At 41.7% G+C, this 25,787-nt stretch overlaps 1 protein-coding gene across 7 annotated transcripts in view; it reads right to left on the bottom strand.

Moving 5' to 3' along the window:
• The window catches only part of LOC139479915 (inositol hexakisphosphate kinase 1-like), a 46,333-nt gene that overhangs the window by 13,129 nt on the left and 7,417 nt on the right, over positions 1-25,787 (bottom strand). The window contains exons 1-2 of one of the 7 annotated variants that reach the window (XM_071262834.1): positions 13,127-13,187; positions 9,459-9,529 (exon numbers count right to left, since the gene is read on the bottom strand). The exons of 2 other annotated variants lie outside the window; for them this stretch is intronic. The gene's annotated coding sequence lies outside the window, so the exon portion shown is untranslated. Of the gene's footprint in view, positions 1-525; positions 551-7,185; positions 7,264-9,458; positions 9,530-13,126; positions 13,190-25,787 lie in introns of those variants that run through there. 4 more of the 7 variants (XM_071262835.1, XM_071262832.1, XM_071262836.1 and 1 more) reach the window with 4 other exon arrangements.

Here is a 25,787-nt window from a genome sequence, read left to right as displayed (position 1 = left end):
TCCGGTGAGTTATCGCTGCTGGGGTGAAGGGTTCTACCCACTCATGTCAAGTTTGTTCACACCTTCTCCTCATACCAATCAGTGAACTGTTGTTGGTTCAATTATTTTAGTGCCTTTGAACTTCCTAATCACACTCAACAGAGTCAACGTATAAACTGTGTGTTGTTTTTAAGAAAACACTGTTTATTGTTTTAACAGAAGTGCTCTACTCAGCGCTAATAAGCGGTGCTATTTGCTGTTTGATTGGATTAAGGTATCATTCCACTGGGAATGGGGTGGAGGGTTTGGCAATGATTTTGAGTCGCATTTTTGGCTAGGGGTCAGCAGTCGTATGCAGGAGATGCATTAATTTCCAGATTTAGAGTATGTCCCTTCTATGTCCCTCCTACTGACCAATCAGATTCAGTCTCTCATATCCCTTATATTTGCTTCAAACAAAATGGCGGCGACCAGTTAAGATGATCTGATTGATAGTCAACATGATCAAGATCTATATTGTAATAAACATGATAAAATGGGTCTTACCCCGCGAAGTGCATCAAATCACTTGATTACAAGCATGAAATTGTCAGCCAAATATTTGTCAACGCCCAGTTGACAGTACACATGCTTTGCAAATCCTGCAGTCAACCGAAATCTGCACGTTGAAATCCATATTGTTCATGAACTGAATGTCTAGTTTGTTACGTGTTTTTGATTGGACTATGCGTAGATTCGTTAGTCCTGCCAAAAGGTAACTCCCGAATTCCGGCCTAGTTCAGCAAGGGTGGAAACTGGACTTTTATAGTCAGTTAACTCCCCTGCCTTGGGAAGATGTATCAGTTATATCCGAGTAAACAACCATCAATCAACCTTGTAAGTAAGACTAACTGCAGAACATGGCCATCAGCGGTAGAAACTAACAGTTTCAGTCCATTAGTCCTTAAGATACCTTTACTATTGGGCAGTTTGGCAAAGACAATAGGATTAGAGCCAATTTCTAACCCTGGCCATATTTCAGCTGTGGCTGCGACTTAAGAAGATACAGTTTTCATCCTACCCACCTTCTGACTCAGGGTGCATATTATGCACAGGGTGAGATTTCCAATTCAGTAGAATGCACTGGGGCAGGTAAAAATCGTCTTGCGCAGCCTAAGCTAAGGAGCAGTGTGAAGTGAGTGCAGTCGGTAAAATATTCAACATACAGAAAAAAAAAAACACTTCCTAAATTAAAATATTGTAAAAATGATTCTTTCATTTAGTGAGAGGCTCAACGTTTACAACCTGTTTGTGTACATTCCAGATCACCAATCTTTGATATATACACCTATAATTGTTCCTAGCATGTGGTGCAGCCAGTTTACCTGTTGTGCAGCCAGTTGTGAACTGCAGTCTGCAGTAGGTGCAGTGGCGGAAACAATAACAAAATCACACCCTGATCCAAAATCCAAGATGGCTACCTGGCAGGGAAAAGTGAAATTCAAACTTTGATGTCTTGAACATGTTGAACAAACTCAAACCCCTTATTATGCTTATAGCAAGTATTAGAGGGACAATATACTGATCTATTAGTGCATCGCGATTGTTTACTTCTCGATACAAGTATCGATCACAGTCACACACTAAATTAAAAAGATGTATTCTAACCTTTAATGTTATCTTTAATCATGTTACTAACTGTAACACCAAACACTAATTAGTAATGAAAAGGTGAATATTTTCATCCATTGCCCCACACTTGACACTGCCAAAAGCAAATCGTCAGTGTGCCAGGTATTTGGCCATTTGTCTGTGAAAACAATGGCTAACGCACCACAAATGAGAGTGAGTAAGTGAATGACTTTTAGCAATATTCCAGCAATATCACGGCGGGGATCGAACCCGGATCGATTCGGTGTGACGAGCAAATGCTTTAACCACAAGGCTACCCTACCGCCCCACCACAGAGATGAGCACATGCAAGTATCGTGATACATATCAGATCATGAGCAAGGTATCGTGATACATATCAGATCGCAGTTGGTGTGTCGTCCAAGGTCAAATACCATCAAACAACCAAACACAATTTAACCTGAATCCATCAACATCAGAAGCCATTTCAGAGAAGGAGTCGAAAATGTAAACTACTGAAAGTGTCTGAGCTAAATGTAAACATGAGTTGGACTGGGGAGACTTGAAACATCCGACTAGGCTGACAGCCAACATGTGCTGCCAGGCAACAGCTGGACCCATCTCAGGATGGGACAACACAAAACTCCATTATTGTCGGCCAACACCATTTCAAGCAGACATCCTGATCACAATTAAACATAATTCAGCAGCAGAAACAGCAGAAACATGATAAAGACTATTTTAATTTAAATTAATATTTTATAATCATGATAATTAGTCTTAAAGTTTTGGCTCACACGTCTGATGTTGCTAATGGCTCATGCTTAAATGTGTTTATTATTTTCCAGATTGATTGTGCTATAGCCATGGTAGCTCTCTTACAAGCAGTCGAAACATTTTATGTATTCTTGTGATGTATATTGATATTCAGAGACATTCGCCACTATCGTCTCGACCAGGTGTCTTGTACACATTTACAACACAAGACCTTAAACTGGAGATGTTGTGAGTAAGTAAATAAGTATGGGTTTAAACTGTTGCTAGCAATATTCCTGCAATATCATGGCAGGGGACACCAGAAATGAGCTTCACACATTGTACCCATGTCAGAAATCGAACCCAGGTCTTCAGCGTGACGAGCGACCGCTTTAACCACGAGGCTACCCACCACCACAGAGATGCTGTACATGCCTTCATCCGTGTACAATACATGAAACTTTAATCATCATAATAACAGAAAAATATGAACAAATATTACATAATTGTCATGATTATCATCTATTTTTTATATCACATTATTTGTATTTCTAAAAAAACATACAAAGCTCTGTATCAAGATTTAATTGTTGGTTATATTATATAATATTTACCATGTTTACAAAACAATACATCTCACTTGGGTAAATTTATTTGAGATTAAATGCTGGCCAGGAGGTTGTGGTGCCCTAAGCCACTGGATGCCATATTAGGCAATGAAGACAGACACACCAAACATGCAGAAACCAAAGGCCTTTATCTTTGTATCATGGTCACATGTTTTGTGACTACTTAGTATTATAAAATCTCATCAACTACACTGCTTAACTTGACATTCATTTTTCACCAAATGAATGGGTAAAAGTGGATTCTTTGCATAACAAAATAACCTCCCCTTGTCTTCTTAGAAAAGCTGACATTTTAGACACACTAACCATAAAACCAACAATAAAGAAGCATATCAAAACTATACAATAGTTTTCAGCCAAGTAATTATTGATTCAAACCCCTGTAGGCAGTATGTCAGTTATACGACAACAAATACTTTCACTTTTATTTGTGTACATGGTGTCTAGGTAACGGCACACAATTGTACCATGTAAACTAACATTGACCAAATGCCTGATTGGCATCATTGGGAAATATCAACAGATCACCTCGGCAAAACCTGTGAGCTGTCTCAGGTCAATGTTTTGCCCTATGTCTGCGGCAAATGTCATTAACAATTCCCAAACTGGAATCATTAATTTCCCCATTCATGTAAGAGTGAGTAAGTGAATATGGTTTTACGCCACTTTTAGCAATATTCCAGCAATATCATGGCGGGGGACACCAGAAATGGGCTTCACACATTGTACCCATGTCGGGAATCGAACCCGGGTCTTCGGCGTGACGAGCTAACGCTTTAACCACTAGGCTACCCAACCACTCCCCTTCATGTAACAACTAACAACTAACCGTATGGCTGTGTAGAGGTTACCTGTATTTCACTGATGACAGGGCAAATATAGTGAGTGAGTTGGGTTTAACGATGCTTTGAACAGTATTCCAGTTGTATCACGTTGTGTCAGGTTAAAGTTGGAGGAAAGCCCGAAGTGATACAGGTCTCAGCTGTTTACCACTTCCGTGAAACCCACGAGTACAGGTATGGTGCTGACGAACCCACAATCATAAGTTTATGGCGTGCTCAAGAGACACAACTCTTCACACCAAGTTGCAGCGCCACAGATGATTGGGCAACCCGTGCCCCCGGACCAATAAAGAGTAAGAGGTTTTAATGGTAAATTTTAAATTATTGCATTGAATGTAATCTCCTAATACAATGTTAGCATGGTTAAAATACATCTGAAATTTACAACAAAAAAAGAACTTTAAAAAAAATCCCAATTTCTAATAAAATGATGATTTTTCCCCAAAAATTGCCGTCCAGGGAGACTTAGTATTGAATCTGAAATAAATACCTGTGTCTATGAGGTGGTCCATCTGTTGAACAGGTACAAAATATTTTACAGAGTTAGCAAGCACCTCCCATGGAGAGTAGGTGTGTGGCCAACATGAGCCAGGAAGTGACACATGGAACTGCCTCAGCCACGTAGATAATCTGACATACATATGTGCATATCTGTCCTCACAATATGGCCTAATCATGATTCACCTTCCCCATACACATCTGCCCCACTCAATTGGGTGTTTTGGGGGAACTTAATTAGTTGTGAACTTGATGAAACTTGCAGCAAGTCATAGCAATATCATAAACGCGTGAAGATCCAGGTTAAACTTGATCTTAAGCAGTCCATGCTAGTCAAAAGATTTGTTTGTTTGTTGTTTAACGCTGTACTCAGCAATATTACAACTATATGATGGCAGTCTGTACATAATCAAGTCTGGACCAGATTGTCTGGACCAGCGATTGACATTATGAGCATCGATCCATGCATCAACCAAGTCAGCGATTCTGACCACCCGATCCCGTTAATCGCCTCTTACGACAAGCAGAGTCGCCTTTTATGGCAAGCATTGGTTGCTGAAGACCTATTCTAATCTGGACCTTTACAGGTGCTTGTCGTAAGAGGCGACTAACAGGATCGGGGGATCAGCATGGTTGATGCATCATGGTACACAATATTCACTATATATATCTACCGTATTGACGTAATAAGTGTCCCGCTCTAATAAGTGCCCACGGCGATATTTGCTAATACATTGGCTCGTGAACAATCCCAATTAGCACCCCTTCCGATGGATCAATGTACACAAGACTCATTTATTCGTGTATGATAAGCACTCGTGTGTTATATGCACCCTAAATTACGGGCAATTAAATTCTGGAAAAATATATCTGTCGTACATAAACATTTCAGGCTGTCAGCATAAACCACGGAAACTGTTTTTTTTCGACAAAGTAATATTCTAATAAGACATGTAAGTGATACCTATTTCTAATTCATATATGATGTATATATCAAATACATTGATATATAGACAAGCCACATAATCATGATAATGACATTCATATATTTTGTATATATACAACCTAACAACATGACAGTCCTATCATGGCACAAAGTATGAAAAACCACCAATGTTGAACATTCGAATACATTGCTATCACCGACATGTTGACAGTGAATAATCATTAGTTTGAAACCCAACCAATGCTACTATCACGCTTATTGTTCACAGACTCCCAGCATGGACTACACTGTCCCAATACCCAACACTCTGTAACTTGTACAATGGACATACATGTATTACCTTGCACTGATATCAAACATCAATCAACAGCACACATATCCTTGTACACTGTCCATGGTGTATGTAGGGTAAAAAATACAAACATTCAAATAGCATTTCTCCATCAAAAGAACATCTGTTCCCCAAACAGGCACACCTTTGTTTCCACACACTATAGGTTGTTTCACATCTGTGACATGGAAACTATACCATGTACACTGTAACACAAATGTAACACATCAACATCTTCATGATGAAGGCAACAACAAAACTGATGACATGCAATCACCCAGGTCATGGAGACAAACCGCTCAATCTGTGTTGTCACCTCTTATAGCAAGCATAGGTTGCCGGGGACCTATTCTAACCCAGAATCTCCACTTGGAGACAAGCATAGGTTGCTGGGGACCTATTCTAACCCAGAATCTCCACTTGGAGACAAGCATAGGTTGCTGGGGACCTATTCTAACCCAGAATCTCCACTTGGAGACAAGCATAGGTTGCTGGGGACCTATTCTAACCCAGAATCTCCACTTGGAGACAAGCATAGGTTGCTGGGGACCTATTCTAACCCAGAATCTCCACTTGGAGACAAGCATAGGTTGCTGGGGACCTATTCTAACCCAGAATCTCCACTTGGAGACAAGCATAGGTTGCTGGGGGCCTATTCTAACCCAGAATCTCCACTTGGAGACAATCATAGGTTGCTGGGGACCTATTCTAACCCAGAATCTCCACTTTGAGACAATCATAGGTTGCTGGGGACCTATTCTAACCCAGAATCTCCACTTTGAGACAATCATAGGTTGCTGGGGACCTATTCTATCCCAGAATCTCCACTTTGAGACAATCATAGGTTGCTGGGGACCTATTCTAACCCAGAATCCCCACTTGAGGGGAAGACAAGCATAGGCTGCTGGGGACCTATTCTAACCCAGAATCCACTTGAGGGGAAGACAAGCATAGGCTGCTGGGGACCTATTCTAACCCAGAATCCACTTGAGGGGAAGACAAGCATAGGCTGCTGGGGACCTATTCTAACCCAGAATCCACTTGAGGGGAAGACAAGCATAGGTTGCTGGGGACCTATTCTAACCCAGAATCCACTTGAGGGGAAGACAATCATAGGCTGCTGGGGACCTATTCTAACCCAGAATCCCCACTTGGAGACAATCATAGGTTGCTGGGGACCTATTCTAACCCAGAATCCCCACTTGGAGACAATCATAGGTTGCTGGGGACCTATTCTAACCCAGAATCCACTTGAGGGGAAGACAAGCATAGGTTGCTGGGGACCTATTCTAACCCAGAATCCCCACTTGGAGACAATCATAGGTTGCTGGGGACCTATTCTAACCCAGAATCCACTTGAGGGGAAGACAAGCATAGGCTGCTGGGGACCTATTATAACCCAGAATCCACTCGGACTGGGGGACACTTGAGGTTACTGGGGACCTGTTCTAACCCACAATCCCTACGGAGGTGTGATCATGGCGATGAGTAACAGGGACTTTTCTGGCTGATGATTTTTCATGTTTTAGGGGGCCCTGGCCTTAAAATGGAGGGCCCAGGGTGACCATTGCACAAACAATATATTGTACTTACATTATTTGTGAAGCCTTATGATGATTATACACAGGAATGTACTCAGCCATCGTGTTTGAGAACTTTGACACAGACTACCTGAACATTGATAGTGTATGGTCACTGAATAGAAATGTCAACAGAAATGACGGATATTCTACAACTGAACTAGTGAGTGAGTGAGTGAATATGGTTTTACGCCGCTTTTAGCAATATTCCAGCAATATCACGGCGGGGGACACCAGAAATGGGCTTCACACATTGTACCCATGTCGGAATCGAACCCGGGTCTTCGGCGTGGCGAGCTAACGCTTTAACCACTAGGCTACCCGACCGCCCCTACAACTGAACTAGATCTGAGGACTAATTGAGGCGAACTCTATTGTCCTCTATGGGCCTCACAGCATGCACAGAGCACAACACATGTGTCCTTTCTAAATGTGTATGTAATAAGATGCAATATTTTCATTACAGTAAAACCATAGAGATATTTTCAACCTTTTATCCAAAAGATCAAATCAATTTCTGACAAGGGTGAAAACCTTTAAAATCAGCAACTTTGACCCTTTTCAGCCATGGATCTACGTTTGGCATGTTCATTGTTGTGATATGTTCAAAACGTGCAAATGATGAAACCTGTGAGAAGACATTGTTTTGTTTGTTTGTTGTTTGACGCCACACTCAGCAAAATTCCAGCTACGTGACAGTGGTATGTAAATAATTCAGTCTGGACCAGACAATCGTGTGATTGACCCATAAGCATCGATCCACACAATTTGGATACGATGACATGCATCAACCAAGGCAGCGAGCCTGACCACCCGATCCTGTTAGTCGCTTCTTATGACAAGCATGGGTTGCTGAAGATCCATTCTAACCTGGATCTCCATGGGTCTAATTATCATTTAATTGATCAAATCTATGTATGACCTTATAGTATTATACTTGAAATACCTTACACAACAATTTCCGAAAGATAGGCCCATTTCCTAAGCATGTAGATCCAGCATCCCCTTCTTACATGTTCTGTCTTGAGTCAGAACAAAATTAACTTGTGTTTCAGGTAACCATGGTAAAAAACAAAGGTTTTTTTTATAATTTTCTATGTGATGAGTTACCAATGTAACAGATACATTTTTATCAGTGTCACAACCGAATTGATAAGTCACATAGGTTACCATGGAAACACAAGGGATTGACCTTTTATATAAAGCTTTAGCATGTTCACACTGTGAAGTAGAAGGAAGTTTCTGACAATAATAACAGTGCTTGACTCCAGTATTTAACAAGGACGAGTACTACAAATACTTGAATGAACTGCACCACCATCACTAACATGACCTTTGATCTACACAATGGGGATACGATGACATGCATCAACCAAGTCAGCGAGCCTGACCACCTGACCCTGTTCGGCGCCTGTTACGACAAGCATAGTGGCCTTTTACTGCAAGCATGGGTTGCTGAAGCCCTATTCTATCCCAGATCTTCATGGGTCCTGTGGAAATGAGAAGTTGAGACCAACTTTTAGCCATGCAGACCTTATGATCAACAGACAGGAGACCAACTTTTAGTCATGCAGTCCTTATGATCAACAGACGGGAGACCAACTTTTAGTCATGCAGTCCTTATGATCAACAGACAGGAGACCAACTTTTAGCCATGCAGACCTTATGATCAACAGACAGGAGACCAACTTTTAGCCATGTAGACCTTATGATCAACAGACAGGAAACCAACTTTTAGTCATGCAGTCCTTATGATCAACAGACGGGAGACCAACTTTTAGTCATGCAGACCTTATGATCAACAGACTGGAGACCAACTTTTAGTCATGCAGAACTTATGATCAATAGACGGGAGATCCACCTGCTGATTGTCAACAACACTGGGCTAGGCAGACCAAGCACCAACTCCCAATCAATACCTCAGCTTAACAGAGGGGAGACCCACCTGTAGTTATGAAGACCTTGTGATCAACAGAATGGACGACTTGGACTATGTCAACAACCCTGGGCAAGACTGACCAAGCATCAATTCCAGATCAATACCACAGCCGAAAACCCCATAGAACACCCTGACTCCCAATGTCCACTGGTTGAGTTGGCCTATTGAACATGTTGTATGGCCAGTGGTGAATAGTGATCTGTGATGGCTGACTTCATGTATGAAATCTATTAATGTGTAGAGTTGGGCAGCATTATCTAATTGAACAGGTCTCTTCATAAGTATATGTTTGCATCTGGATAGAGCAGTATTTAGTAATCCAAGTATTGGAGCATTGAAATACTTACACACTACAAATTGTACTGTGAGGAAGACCCAGGGGGATGAAGGACAAAGGCGTTGAAACTTGGGTGAAACCCTGAAGTACAGACACGGGGGAGGTGAAATGGGGTTTAATGTCGCGTTTAAGATCATTGCACTTACAATTACTGTAAATATATACCAACTTGAATATGATACACAAACATGGTTTATTGAGCAGCAGTTGTAACAAGTATATAACAATGTCTATTAAAGAATAGGAATTACACAATGGGCATCCAGTGAGTTATTGTTGTGCGTGTTTTTTTGGGGGAAAACACTTTTATTGTTATTACAGAAGTGTTTTACTCAGCGCTAATAAGCAGTACTATTTGCTGTATGACTGGATTAAGGTAAGGATACTGGGGGGTGAGTCGCAATGATTTTGAGTCGCATTTTTGGCAAGGGGTCAGCACTCGTATTAATTTGGAGACGCATTAATTTCAAGATTTACATTATATAGCAATATGCATGTGTGTTTATGGTTGCTTTTACTCGGCTTGGTTCCTGACAGTTTTATAATGCCAGCTCAATGAGATACCAAGCCACAATTTAACATGGATACAGTGAGAGTGTGGTCTAAGGGCCTCTTGGAACAGTGTTTCAGTTGTCTCCCAGTGTGTCGGCTTGATGTCCCAGAAAGCCCAAGGAAGGATCTAGACATTGATCACTTTAGGGACAGACCACCTGGTATTCTTTGGGGAGTTGGCTCTTTTAGAACCAGAAAGAAAAATATTAAAACCTAAGGATGCACACAAAACAACAAATTGTTTTCAGGTAGGCTGGGTGTCCTCAAAGTTTGTTGGCATTCAACTCCTCCTTTCTCAGAAACAAAGTGTGTGTCTTAATGCAGTGACTGAAATGTTATCCTTTCTCTAACCATGGTACAATGATACACAATCAACCAAATAAAACGTTAAAAAAACAGATACAAGACCATGTGAAACAGATTTCAAAATCGTTACACCACTGTTCATCATCAATATAATTCTCCCATTCACAAAATAAAACAGCACTACCATTGCACTTGTTTAATTTTCCAAAGGGGATCACTCATGACATTTGAAGTTTCAAAGGTATTCAAAGAAACAGGATGACAGCCAAACAAATACACTGACAGCCATACCTGCATTATATGCCTGAGGAGAGATCTTTGAACAATATTACTGAAGCATGCAAAATTTGTCACCACATGACACTTGTTTCACAAACAGCGTTGCCATGGTGAGGGCCCACATAAAACTCTGCAATATTCAACAACATAACTGTTTTGTGTCATTGTCACCTACTGCCATCGCTCTAGGCAACAACTTCACAAGCAGTTAGAAGTAGGACACACACCAGCTTATTCAACAATCAACCATTTCACAAAGCCATCTCAGCGCTAAGATTCATCATAACCTGACCATAGTAGTGGCACTTTGATTGCTTTGTAGAACGAGCCCCTGTTTATTGAATGACTACAAAGTAACCAACTTACATGCGTCACACATCATCATCACTATCATCACCAGTATCATCACATTCCGTGTGACAACCCAGGAACCAACTGTCAGATGATAAACACTATTAACTGCATTAACATGACAATCTCATTCAAATTAGATCTTTTACTGACACAACACCTCTCTGACATCAGATTCAATAGAATTTTTGAATCAGCCAAACAGAGCATAGGCTTTCTTATTCTGGTACAAGTCATCAAAGCATTCAGAACAACACATCCTATTTCTATATCTCAAAAAAATAAATTAAACAAGCAGTTCCAAATGTAAATAATAAAAACTATCCCATTGCATTGCTGTGTATATGCAATACACCCTGTCATTTCTGAGCATCACACCCAAAAGGGAGTACCATCGAGGCATATTTGTGTTATGCATGTTCTGCGAGTCGTGACCAGACAATCCTGTGATTAACATCAGGAGCATCGATCCACACAATTGCGATAAGATGACATGCATCAGCCAAGTCAGCAAGTCTGACCACCCGATCCTGTTAGTCGCCTCTTACGACAAACATGGGTTGCTGAAGACCAACTCTACCCCAGATCTTCAATAGCCAGTCTTTTCAATGACAATAACATCTACTGAAAATGAACTATCTCAACTTAATAACTGCCGGACAATGCTAGTCTTGATCCTCGTACAATGTCGTAGTGGACAAGGATATTTTGGGAAACTTTAGCTTACACATGTCTAATGGCCAATATTTTCACTTTGCCATACTTATCTTCCGTATATTGACTGACAGTTTTGCGCTCAGCTAAGGTACCATATGCATTGTCACGTGCTGAAGTCTACTTTGGCATTGTTTCGGTGATTCGATACATAAACAGGACATGCATTGGATCATCAGCACAATCACAGCCTGACAATATATATCAAGTCTTAATCAGGTTTACCATGACCTGTGCAGGGCCCAATAATCGTCCCCAAATGTAAAACAATCCCAAATTAAACATTTCCAAATTTCTGTTATTATCATGACGACAGTCACAGCTAGCCTGACTAATGTTATGGCTTTGTCGAGGTGACTTGTAGTTTACACTGACAAGTGATAGCAGAGGAAGAGGTTCTAATGCTTAGTTTAACACTATTGTTTTGAATGCAATGTTCATGTGATGGTAAAATATGATAAGGACAATAAGAACTCTCACACCGTCCAAATTTGGCTGCCAAGGGCACTTAGTTGAGAATCCTAGATAAATCCCATTCAAAGCAAGATATTTTGTAAATAGCACTACAACATGTTCAACCATCCTGCATCGTCACTGACAATGCTGATGTCAGGCTCAGTAATGTTTAAATTTCACAGGTACATTGTCATCGGTCTTCTTTACAAGCTATTGTTTGTTGCTTAATGCTGCACTCAGCAAACATTCCAGCTACATGACAGTTGTATGTAAATAATTAAATCTGGACCATGCAATCCATTCATTGATATCAAGAGCATTGATGTTCGCAATTGAGATGCAATGACATGCATCGACCAAGTCACCGAGAAAGACCACCCGATCCCATTAGTTTCCTCCTACAACAAGCATGGGTTGCTGAAGACCTATTCTAACACAGATCTCTATGTGGGTCTTTACAAGAAGTGTATTACATTCAATCTACATGTTGTATCTTTTGTACTAGAGGAAATAAATTATTTAAACATGTTCATGGAAAACGACCATTGTTCTTTTTATAAATATTCATAGAAATTCCAAATGAACCTTATGACATCAACTCAACAAATTCAAGTTTACATTTGAAGAAAGCGAGCATTTCATGTGACATGTATGAACACAGATCTGGTACATAATCAGATAACCCTCGGAATATTTCATTTACAACTTCATATGAATACTTCTGAATTTGTTATAAATACAACAAAAACGTGACCTCTAACCTAAGCCGATTTGGGAGAGAGACGACGTGATGGCAGTCAGGTGTGTATACCACGACACAAGGCTGGCTGTAAAATTGTTAGGCCGATTTTTATCAATATTCATATATTCTGACATCGGGCTTCATACCCCTTCGTGGGCGAATTTACCCACTTCTGTCACATTATAGACAGTAATATCGTGATGGGATATTACTCTATCGTGAAAACATTGTCTACGACTTCTAAACTCAACATAAACACAATCACGGAAAATATTCACCTGAAATTGAGACTCGTTTTTCTTTCCGTCCCTTCCAAAATGGCCTCAGCTGATCGACTATACCAAAGGGAGGTAACTCTGAATCGCCACGCACCTGACCGTTCAAACCGAAATAAAATCCCCAATCTATTTATAGGCTTGACATTGCACTTCTTAACTCGGGAGAAGGAATGGCTTGTGTAGGGAATATGCACCTTGGTACAAATGGGTGATACAGAGCGATTTCTCATATTTCTAAACTATAGAAATACTATACTGTCAACAGTACATTTGAAATAAAGTCTTGTGTAGCCTACTAAACTTGTTGTTTAGTGTTTGGGCGCTGACAAAGTATTGATAATGCAACATTCGACAAAATGACGCAATTCGTGTCGGCCTACGTATACTGTTGTGAGATTATTACGAAATTTAGCTTTATCGAAATATCCTCTCTCTCTCTCAAGGGTTTCACCACAGTGGTAAACGTGTAAGACCTGCATCACTTCCGGCTTTCCTCCCACACCAAGCTGACACTCCGTGATATAACTATTCAAAGTGGCGTTAAACCCAACTCACTCACTCACCTCAACTTCAACAGGTATTTTGTTTGATGTTCATGTGTTCTATCGAAATCAAACTCAGTTTGGCGATCAGTCATTAAGGAACACACACTGTGCTACTGGCGTTTCAGACATCGATCAGAATATGGCATATTGAAAACCGGGAATTATAACTACCTGTTAGGACGTTACGGGTAGATTCGAGTTCCTCCAATAAACGCACCGAACAATATCGGCGGAAGTACGAGGAAAGATAAAGATATTGAGACACGAATCAATATTGCGTTTATTGGACAACAGTGGAAGTAGGAACTGTTTGAATGACTTCCTGATTAGACTCGTCAATTAACAAATATATTGAGCTTGACTATGCGTCACACTGTATGAAATGCTTTGAGACAAGTTCGATCAATCGATTTATGTCTCATAACACATTTTTAACACCTTAATTATCAGAGTGAGTGAGTATGTTTTTACGCCCTCTAAGTAATATTCCAGCAATGTTACGGCGGGGGATATACACTGTACCCATGTGGGGAATCGAACCCGGGCCTTCGGCGTGGCGAGCGAACTTAATTATCAGAAGGCAAAAACAAGTTTCGCGGCGGGGAATTAAAGATCAACACGTGCAATATGCTAATGCAGAATACCTGGTGCTGTCTAACTGCATCTACAAACATTCCACTTGTAAGATGTAATCACCACCTATCTACAAAATTGAACATCAAAGCCATGTGTTGATTGCTATAAGACTTTGAACGTAGCAAAACACGGTTAATGGTAATTATAGTAATCAAGAACTATCACCGATAGGACCGCATTGAAATTCATGACTTGATTTGTGGAAATGTTGAAAGAGATTTGATATGATAGCGTTTTGCCCATACCATTGCATAAATAGATACAGAGCACTGTGAGCATTGATGTGTTAAAATCGCTAGCCCGTAATCTCGATCTGGTTTTAAATTCTTTCCACGAAATAATGATTACTTTTTTACAGCCCCTTTCTTTTAAGTTTTTAATGAACTGAAACCATGGACTTAGCCCTTACCTTTATAAAGAGATTCGGGGAGAGCATCAATTGCTCTTGTCTTCACGTGTTGAAGAGCGTCCGCTGTTTTTGTCTTTACACAGTGAAGAATGTCCATTGCTCTTGACTCAGACAAGGCAGAGCCTGTTCTGAGAGAAATGTTCTGTCGGAGCATGTACTGGATGGCCTTAGACTAACTAAAGACTTGGGGAGACTGGTCATCGCTTGTTGGAATCCAGACAAACATTAGTCGGAATTTATAACATTGGAATTCGATATTCTACATGAAGGAGCTCATACGAGTCCCTCTTTCCATTTCATAGGATCCAGTTGTGGTTCAGTCCTTTTCGGTCTGACATATATTTAAGTCTGAAAGCTTTTGTACAAATGGTCCAAGCTTTGGAGTGCCATTGGAATTGTAAGTCATGATGAAAATAGCATCCTAATTGGAACGCCAAAGTCTTGAATTCTGTCTACATCGATTAGGCTGACAGAGTCGTTCAGAGCGCTGGCGGTGGTAACCATAGAGGGTCGAACACAACGTGATAACAGAGGCACCGCCGGGATATAGTCGGGGCTGGGTGGGCGGTGATTTTTGAGCCAGAAAGGACGCCGGTGCTAAGAAATGATTCGATTCCGGAATGCTCCCCTTCGAGGGATTGGACAAGCGTTTAAGTGTGTGGAAGGGCACACTGGCATAGAATCCAGAGCTTTCACCGCCACTGGGGGCATGCGTACAGAATTTGCTCAAAGCTCCTTTTGTTGGTAACTTTGCTTGCTGCTATTTCCTAGATGGAAGGTCCGAACTTGTGGAAGTGTGGCGTCATTTTGGCATTCATCACTTAATCCAGAACGATTTGCTGTGGTAGATTGTCAGGAACCGCTTTACTGATTTTAACATTTGCTTAATATGCACTAAAGAGGAATATTCGGAAAGTACGGTGGCGTTTGTTTTTTCAACATTTTGATATTTCACTTACTGTTAACGTAACCTTTTGCAAATTAACACGATTTGTCATAAAAATATGTGATAAATCACGTATAAAGAAGATATTGAATCTCTGAAAAGTGAAGCGAAAATGTCAAAAACTAAAAAGAAAATGTCAAAAACAAAAACAAAAATGTCAAAAATAGTTTTCACCGCGGTGGGCATATTATCACCGCGGGGGAAATAATTTCTGTGTTTTCATTTTAGTTTTTGACATTTTCGGGGGGTTTTTTTACATTTTCATTTTAGTTTTTCACATTTTCGCTTCACATTTCAGTGATTCAATAGCTACTTGAAAGTACATTTTCCATGTTTTTCGGTTTTTATACATGATTTATCACATATTTGTATGACAAAGTGTGTTAATTTGCAAAAGGTTACGATAAAAGCAAGACTTAGTGAAATATCAAAATATTGAAAAACAGACTCCATGTCCCTTATGGGCCACCGTATGAAAGGGACAGAGGATGAGTGGGTGAGTTGGCTTTAACGTTGCCTTTAACAATATTCCAGGTACATCATGGCGTGTCCGCTTTATATGGGGATGCAGGTCTTAGACGTTTACAACTTTGGTGAAACCCCCGAGAACTGGTATGATGCTGTCAAGGATAGAAAACTAATCTGAGGAATCTAGGATTCAAAGTAACGAGAAATTTCTCAGGAATATCATATTCACAAGCTGATGCATAAATATAGTATATTCCTATGGATAGGCACGGACATGCGCACACACAAACACAGCCGTATTCAGGCGTAACTGTTATGCGCCGATGGACTATATATGTGCACATTCATTATAAACCTCGAAGGATGTCACTCTGTTATAGATATAGGTTCGACTTTTCTCGAGTAAACCGGTAAAGGAGTTATTCCCTCAGAATGCCCGGGTAAGCGGGCATTCCGTGAAATTTAACGTTTTATAAATTTGCCTCTTGATGTGAAGACAATTGTGTTTGGTGATTGGTTAAAAGTCAGAAATTTGATTTAAGAGATTCCATGACGTGAATCGGACCTGCAACCTCACACACCGTAATAAGTTTTGTAAACCACTGTTTTCCCCCTGAACTACTGGGGCAGGTGATGAGAATTTGTTCAGATTATCAAGTCATGATTCCATCAAATCTGGGCTGCACGTGTTTTTTTCTCTCGCAGCTTTGAGCGAATTCCTTTTAAACCGTGATACACGGTATTGTTTTACTATAAGGTATGTCGACGTTATCTTATATTTCCTGGTATTACTTGCATTTAGAAGGTTCAGAAATAGGATATAAACTCCCCCCTCGGTCATGACGGAGAATGTAAGCCCCGGGAGTCGGGAAATGGGGTCGGGCCCTCGGCCCTACCCTTCTTCCTTCCTCTCCGTCATGACCGAGGGGGGAGTTTATATCCACAACATGACAAGGGACGATGGGGTAGCCTAGTGGTTATGCGTTCGCTCGTCACGCTGAAGACCCGGGTTCGATTCCCCACATGGGTACAATGTGTGAAGCTCATTTCTGGTTTTCCCCGCCGTGATATGGCTGGATTGTTGCTAAAACGCACTCATTGACACCTCTTGAATTGCAGATACACATTTGCACAGTGTAGAGTACATACACATATCCATACAGACACGGACGCACACCCAGGCACAGAGACTCAAACTCACCTCCCCCATACACACATACACACATACCCCTTTACGAATCGTCCTTAACATTTATGCATTTTTAACTGTTATGGATGGTCGCGTATAGAAATGAAAATGAATGACAACACTATAACCACGGACTTGTATAGGTCCGTGCTATAACTACGACATTTAGTGGGTGATTTCAACACGGTAACACGACAACCCTAAGCAATTAGCTTCACAGCTTACTTACATTCTTGAGATCACAGCATGCATCCGCTCCCCCCCCCCCCCCCCCCTTCCTCCCTTCCTCCCAAATACTCCCTTGCCCTCCACTGTGGTATAACCGCATATATTTAAATCCCGGATGTGGTCTGATGCGGTCGTGATACTGGACTGACTGACCTCTATAACGTTAGCGTCATTATCGCTACATGGTACGGTGCATCCTCCGAAACACAATGATGGTTGATTTGGAACTGAACATCTCTGTGCTGTCAGCTACTCTATGTCATGGCTGAGAGAGTACACATACACGAAGCACGCCTGTGGGTATCTGTTGTACAGAATGTAGCCCAACTATCTTCAAAGTCTTTCGCATGTACCACAGCATATCCCCCATGTATCTCAGCAAATCCCCACCCATCTCATGTACCACAACATATCCCCCAATCCATCTCATGTACCACAGCATATCCCCCAATCCATCTCATGTACTTCAGCGTATCCCCCATCCATCTCATGTACCACAGCGTATCCCAAATCCATCTCATGTACCACAGCGTATCCCCAATCCATCTCATGTACCACAGCGTATCCCCCAATCCATCTCATGTACCACAGCATATCCCCCAATCCATCTCATGTACCACAGCGTATCCCCCATCCATCTCATGTACCACAGCATATCCCCCATCCATCTCATGTACCACAGCATACCCCCCACCCATCTCATGTACCACAGCATATCCCCCAATCCATCTCATGTACCACAGCATATCCCCATCCACCCCATGTACCACAGCATATCCCCCCGTCCATCTCATGTACCACAGCATATCCTCCACCCATCTCATGTACCACAGCATATCCTCCACCCATCTCATGTACCACAGCATACCCCCCGTCCACCCCCTGTACCCGATCCTATATACCGATACTTACACTGGAACATTAACGACTATAGGTAAAAGGTGGATGTCACCAAACCCTCTAATCGTTTTGTTTGTAGAAACTTCCTGAAAGTAGCAATACTAGGCAACACTTTGAATCCCCCCTTCACGCCCGACCCCACTCCCTGAAACAAACGCTCAAATGTCAACGTCATGTGATTTTCAGCAAACCAACCATGACAGCCATCGTCACGCCCATATTGTCATTCCATTACGGTGGGTGCCTTAACATTAGATGTGTTTAACAACTAATTATTAATACAAATTAATTACTACAAATCGACGTTTCAGAAACTTTCGTGATTTGCAAATACCGTAAATCCTTGAATAAGCATATGACTCGATGACAAGGATTGTAACAAAATTGAAAAAAAAAGTTGATTATTATTAAAATAATAATTCTTGTGACGTGACTCTGTTGTCCTAACCGTGTATTATTTCCCACGGACATGTTCATCCAAATAGCTGAAACCCCCTATCAACATAAACTATTCGATTGTCATCGCGCATCTCCGAGTGATTCGTTCCCCATGTGCCATTCCATTCGTGACAACTCGTGTTATTCCGGGACAAGTGCCATTCGTCACCACTCGCCCCTTTCCGTAACCTGCAAGAAGATTCGGCATGTCCCGGAATAACACGAGTTACGAATGCCCATGTGTATCAAGTTTTGTACCCACAACATCTCGACTTGCACGTGCAACCGCCTGTTTCATTTTGACAGAGGTGTAGTTGTTTGTGTTCGTCAGCGTTGAAATATGTCAATCTGCACTCTCCTTATTATTTTTACGAATTAACTTTCTCCGTTCATTCTTCATGACATGTAGGGGACTGCCTCCGTGGTATTGTCGATAGAGCGTCGGCCCCTGAGCGGGAGGTAGGGGGTCCCCGGTCGAATCATTCCAAAACAAGGTGACACTTACACTCGGCGTCAACGTGTACAGTACAGATCGTGAATACTAATACCCAATGTCATTTAGAAAAGTGGTCACATGTAACAAATGTAATATTTGGGATAACACTCTCTTAGTAAAATAGGAGGCACGTGCGGCCCAGTCGTCTAAGGCGCCGCGATTCGCTGTGCAGAGTTGCGTCCCTTGGGCATGCCAGAAACCTATGATTGTGGGTTCGAATCCCGGTTCGCTCCGATTGTTTCTAGGTTTGTCAGCACCATACCTGTGCTCGTGGGTTTCACCGAAGTGGTAAACGTCTGAGACCTGCATCACTTCGGTCTTTCCTCGCACATAAAGCTGACACGCCGTGATATAACTGGATATCATGTTAAAAGCGGCGTTAAACCCAACTCACTCACTCACTTAGTGAAATACAAATTCTAGTATTTTGGGGACTTGAGTCCAATCCGGAATTCGAACTCACACTCTCAGGGCAAGCACCTAATCGCCAGCACACAAGTACAGTAAACTACGGTTATAACGAACACGCTTATAACGAACTGACGGATATAACGAACTTACTTTATAGGGCCGACTATTTGCTGTAATTATGCTGTATATATGCTTATAACGAACTATGGTTATAACGAACTAAAAATAATAGTCCCTTTGAGTTCGTTATAACCGTAGTTTACTGTACTAGAATTTGTACTTTACGAAGAAAGTGTTATCCCAAATATAACATTTGTTAAGTACTGGTCGGTTCGGAGTTACTTTGCTAGCTGTGACTGAGGGGTATTCTTGTTAAAAGTGCGGTATCTCAGTGGGCTGCACTATGAAACAGGCTTTAGTCCGGACTAGCACGCACACACGCACACCTGTGCATACAAATTGCCATATAAGTGCGATATTCTTGAAGGCGACGTTAAACCCATTTCATCTCACTTCATGACATTGTCTGGAGGATTTACGGTAATGTCAATCGCGTGACTTTTGGCGCAGCGTCAATATATAGCGTTCTCTGTCTCTATCATGATTCAGCGATAGCCGGTACCTGTTTGATATATTACATTCATACATATTAATTGGTCATTAGGACAAAATAATGCTCATAGTTAAGCGATGTGCCGAGTTTTTAGCAAACAAGAACAAGGTTCGGGGTTCGGGGTTCGGGACAGGTGTCAGAGTTTGTTGTGAAGCTACTTAAAAAGACATCAAGCCAGGTCGATTGCTTTCCAAGTAATAATATTGAGTCGTGATATCTTTGAAGTCCCTGGAGCAGATAACACCAACACAATGTTCGACAGGCTTTTCCGCACAAACATTGACAGCAGTCATTGAAACGTTCCCCTATAATTTATGACGTCGACCAGGTAAAGACTGTTTTATTCTATGTTGTGCAATCGGATATAGATAAAGTGAACGTGACTGCGTTGTGTGTTTGATACGTTAACTCACGTGATGAAACGGTTGGTACAAAGTTACAAAACCAACAGCAATAGGGTGCCATGGAATCAGTGATTAGTGTTTTATGCCGCTTTGGGAATAATTCCACTTATGGAGAAAATCCGAGATAACACAGGTCGGAAGCGTTCCGACAAACCAACTATCATAATCAGCGCGAATTTATGATTCAAACACACGGTAATCGGATCTTGACACACCTAAGGGACGCAACTCTGCACAGGGAACTGCGACGTTTCTCACGAATGGGTAGCCGGGCCCCCTGTGAAATGGGAGATGACATGTTCTGCCGTGTGACAATGATAGTAACAATTGGTCAACAAATATCAACCACGAAAGGACCGTCGAATTATCCGTAGCTCGACACAAGCGGAGTGTCGGTATGAGACCAAAGCGTCGACTAGAGTGACATTGCCTATTACAATAACGCCACGAAGGTCAGTCACGAACTAACTGTATACAATGAAGTAGCGTTGCCTTGGGACCATAGACTTATGTCGAATTATTCGTTGTTCGAGAAAAGCGGAGTGTCGATATGAGACCAAAGCGTCGACTAGAGTGACATTGCCTATTACAATAACGCTACGAAGGTCAGTCACGAACTAACTGTATACAATGAAGTAGCGTTGCCTTGGGACCATAGACTTATGTCGAATTATTCGTTGTTCGAGAAAAGCAATATAAGTGAGTGAGTGAGTGAGTTGGGTTTAACGCCGCTTTTAACATTATTCCAGTTATATCACGGCGTGTCAGCTTAATGTGGGAGGAAAGCCCGAAGTGTTGCAGGTCTCAGACGTTTACCACTTCGGTGAAACCCACGAGCACGGGTATGGTGCTGACAAACCTTGAAACATAAACGGGGGATTACCAATATAAGCCATATAGTGTCGATATGAGTAAGTGAGTGAGTTGGGTTTAAAGCCGCTTTGATTTGAACAGTATTCAGTTTCATATCACGGTTTGTCAGATTAATGTGGGAGGAAATCCCGAAGTGATGCAGGTCTCAAGACGTCTACCATTTGGGTGAAACTCATTTGTGGTGTGCTGTTGAACCAACACACAAAATACGGGCGAAAATGGATTCGAACCAACGATCATAGGTTTCTGGCGTGCCCAAGAGACGCGACTCTGCACAGCGAATAGCGGCGCCTTACAGGTGAGACGACTGGGTCACTTTTTCTGTGCCCGCAATGTCGATATTAACAGTGGTGAGACTAAGATCTGTGTCTTAAAAGATATGTCGAGTTCACGGAATTCAAATTAACGAGGTATCTCTGTATTTAAATGGATGAGCATTTGTAGAAAGCAAGCTATTATATATAAATAGAACATAATTTTATAAACAAACTTATAAATCCATTTCAAAGTCAACAAAAACGAACTTTTTTTAAAAGCGGTCTACTTTGGACTGAACTTTGCAGGTAAAAGCTGAGGTGACTCTAGGTTACGATAATTTGGCGGCCATCTTGGCAACATGGTGGCCATCTTGGATTTTCGGTTTCTAATTTATTTCTGCTTAGATGCCCCAAAGGAAAACAAATTATTTTGCTTGTATCAATTATACCTGTGATCTTGTCCGCAAGTAGGTTCATTAACAATTGTGCTGAGTGCCTAGCTGACCGAGACTGACCATTAATCACATAACGTCTGTATTTGTTCAGTATGGTTCATGGGCTGCTATACTGACACCATTACGCTTATTTCAGTGTGATGGTTCAAACAAGTGAGTGAGTGAGTATTGTTTTACACCGCTTCTCCATCAATATCACGATGGGGGACACCAGAAATGGGCTTCGCACATTGCACTCACGTGGGAATCGAACCCGGGTCTTCGGCGAGAAGGGCGAACGCTTTAACCACTAGGCTACCACACCGCCTCTAACTCAAATAAGAACGAGATCAGTTAAACACCTCACGATCAACGAAATGAATCCGTTGTAATGATATTTTTAAACATTTACTAACCTTTATCAGCGTCCTGACTCTCTCTTGAGCTGGTTCCCGTACAAACAGTTTGCGCTAATGCTGATGAATTTGGGGTTTGTTTACATTACATTGCTTATAAACACCATCAAACGCATAAATACTTATTTGAACTTTACAAATAGCGAACGTGAGTATTCGGATGCAGGCAGTATCACGTATTGAGTCAACCTGCTGACACGATAGGGCCTGCATAGTTATAAATACCTGCGTTTGGGGCAGACTCAAAAACAGAGCCTCGCAATGAGGTCGTTGGCATATCTCGCCCATGTAATAACAGTGCATGTTTACCGTGGTCATCGTTCAATCAGGAGTGTAGACTAGAAACACGTAATTAAACAAATTATGCACAGTGTATCCTGTCATTGCCATAATGGGACAATAACCATGAGGTTCGTTTATTTCTTATATGATTTGTTTGTTTGTTTGTTTGTTTGTTGTTTAACGCCGCATTCAGCAATATTCCAGGTATATGACGGCGGTCTGTAAATAATCGCGTCTGGACCAGACAATTCTGTGATCGATATCATGAGCATCGATCAACGCAATTGGGATACGATGACATGCATCAACCAAGTCAGCAAGCCTGCCCACCCCATCCCTCTTACAACAAGCATAGTCGCCTTTTACGGCAAGCATGGGTTGCTGAAGACCTATTCTACCCCGGATCTTTAAAGTCTATAATAATATCAACATTATGTAAAGCCTTTAAGGATGTTGATCAAATGTACAAGAAAAAGATATTTACCCAAATTGTTATAATGATGACTCCCTGAACACAATCTGACTTCGGAAATGTCAGACAAGTCCATTTACGAACAGGTGGGTTAAGTTTGGTATTTCCCGCATATTCTCACAATCCTCACGTCGATTAGCTGTACCTTTTCTCCTAATAGCGACTACCACATGTCTCCCACTTTTGTATGCGTTGCGATCGTTCGGACACTGCGTTTTTCTGCATAGCCCAGCTACATCTATGGGGAACAACTTACAAGACACTTCCCTCTCTGAAATAACGTCGTCCAATACAGTTTTCCGAAGTTGAGAAAGTGATATTCTCATTGCAGTGAAAATAACACTTGATATTTCATTGCAGTGAACAAAACACTTGATATTTCACCGCCGTGAACATAATACCTTGACGGAACTATTGTCATACAAGAGTTATCTCCAGTCACATTGTCTCCCTTTATCGTAAGTGTCTGGCCCGTACACAAAGTGTTGACCTCTTATTTACGTTAGTTCCACATTGACAAGGCAAAATAATGACAGAGTTAATATCGTTTCATGCCGATTGTTATTCTCTTGAAAATGTTTCGTTATAAACTGTAAATTTCTCATTTAACTCGTCAATTGAGACTATTCGCAAAGCGCCATTTTATTTACTTGATCACAGTGTATGCTTTCTCTTCCAACAGCGGTCTCATGGTTTTCAAGAATATTTTTTGTTGAAGTTGATTTTGTATATAATCATATCTATATGTATGATACAAAAGTTTCGTGAACCTAAATATGTTTTGTTACTTTTGTTTATATTTTTAAAGATTTTGAAAACACGAAACTACTTTTTTTGTCGCAAATACAAGGCGTGGTGAACCGTCCCTGTGTAAAAATATAAACAAAAGTAACAAAAGCATTCTACAAGAACTTTGTTCTCCGCTATGGAATGCCCATGCGAATTCACAGCGACCAAGGAGCCAACTTTATGAGTCGAATGATAAAGGAACTGTGCAGCATCTTGGGCATATCCCAGTCAAGAACTACACCACACCATCCAATGTGTAATGGGATGACAGAACGCTTCAACAGGACTCTGCTCAACATGCTTGGAACACTAAAGCCGGACCAGAAGTACGACTGGAAAGGATTCGTCGGTCCTCTTGTTTATGCATACAATGCAACAAGACACGAATCAACGGGCTACTCCCCATTTTACCTGATGTTTGGTAGAGAAGCACGACTACCCATCGACCTTGCCTTTGGTATTGAGATTAACAAGGACAAGCAGACCCTGACGTCCTATGTCAAAGCCCTGAAGACAAGGTTGGAACAGAGCTACAAGATCGCCACATCTGCATCAAGGGAAGCCCAGAAGAAACAGAAGACAGGGCATGATGTCAAAGCCAGAGGTGCAACAGTCCAGTCTGGAGATCGTGTCCTGGTGAAGATTCTAGCCTTTGAGGGAAAGCACAAGCTCTCTGACAAGTGGGAAGAGGATCCGTACGTAGTTCTTTCTCAGCCAAACCTGGGCATACCAGTGTTTGTTGTGAAGAAAGAAAACGGAGAAGGAAGGAACAGAACTTTACATCGTAACCTCCTCTTACCCATAGGATCTTTACCAGTTGAGAGAATTGAAGAAGTGCCAACAGCTCCGACTCCAGGACCAGAGAACCCTAAAGAACCAGAAACAGAGACAGAAACATCAGTGTCGGATCAAGATGAGCGTGGGTCCATCTCAAGCCTGCTTGTTGAACTTCCAACGGAGCCTGATGATACCACTGTCATCAACGCAGAATCCTTGGAACGAGATTCTACCTCACAGTTGGAGGGTGACGATCTGACAACTGGAGAGGTAGGCAGCCATTCTTCTGGTGGCGACGGCCAAATGCCAAGGGAGTCAGAGAACCCTAGTACAGGAGAAACGGATGCAAGAGAAGAAGAAGCAGCAGATGCTAATGTCAGTGAAGAACAGGACACAGACCTGCTCCTGTCCCATCAGATGACCGACCAAGGCCAAGACCCAAGCCACCACCAAGGAAATCACTCCGGCAGAGACGGCCACCGGAGTGGCAGCGCTCAGGAGATTATGTGATGACCAGACAACATAAGAGGACAGGGATGATCGAACTCAACTAATCGAACTGCTTGCGGCTGCTGGCATCTTTGAGCGAATTGGTGGTGCGATGTCACAGCTCATTGTCACCTTACTTAATAACACCAGCAAATGACGAGGACGTCATTTGGGTGCAGGGAGAAGTAT

Source organism: Haliotis cracherodii, unplaced genomic scaffold (assembly GCF_022045235.1).
Source record: "Haliotis cracherodii isolate W230 unplaced genomic scaffold, xgHalCrac1.p SCAF_4, whole genome shotgun sequence".
In the NCBI taxonomy this organism is placed as follows: domain Eukaryota; kingdom Metazoa; phylum Mollusca; class Gastropoda; order Lepetellida; family Haliotidae; genus Haliotis; species Haliotis cracherodii.
The sequence above is the reverse complement of the archived record's forward strand: the minus strand, read 5'-3'. Positions and strand labels throughout refer to the sequence as shown.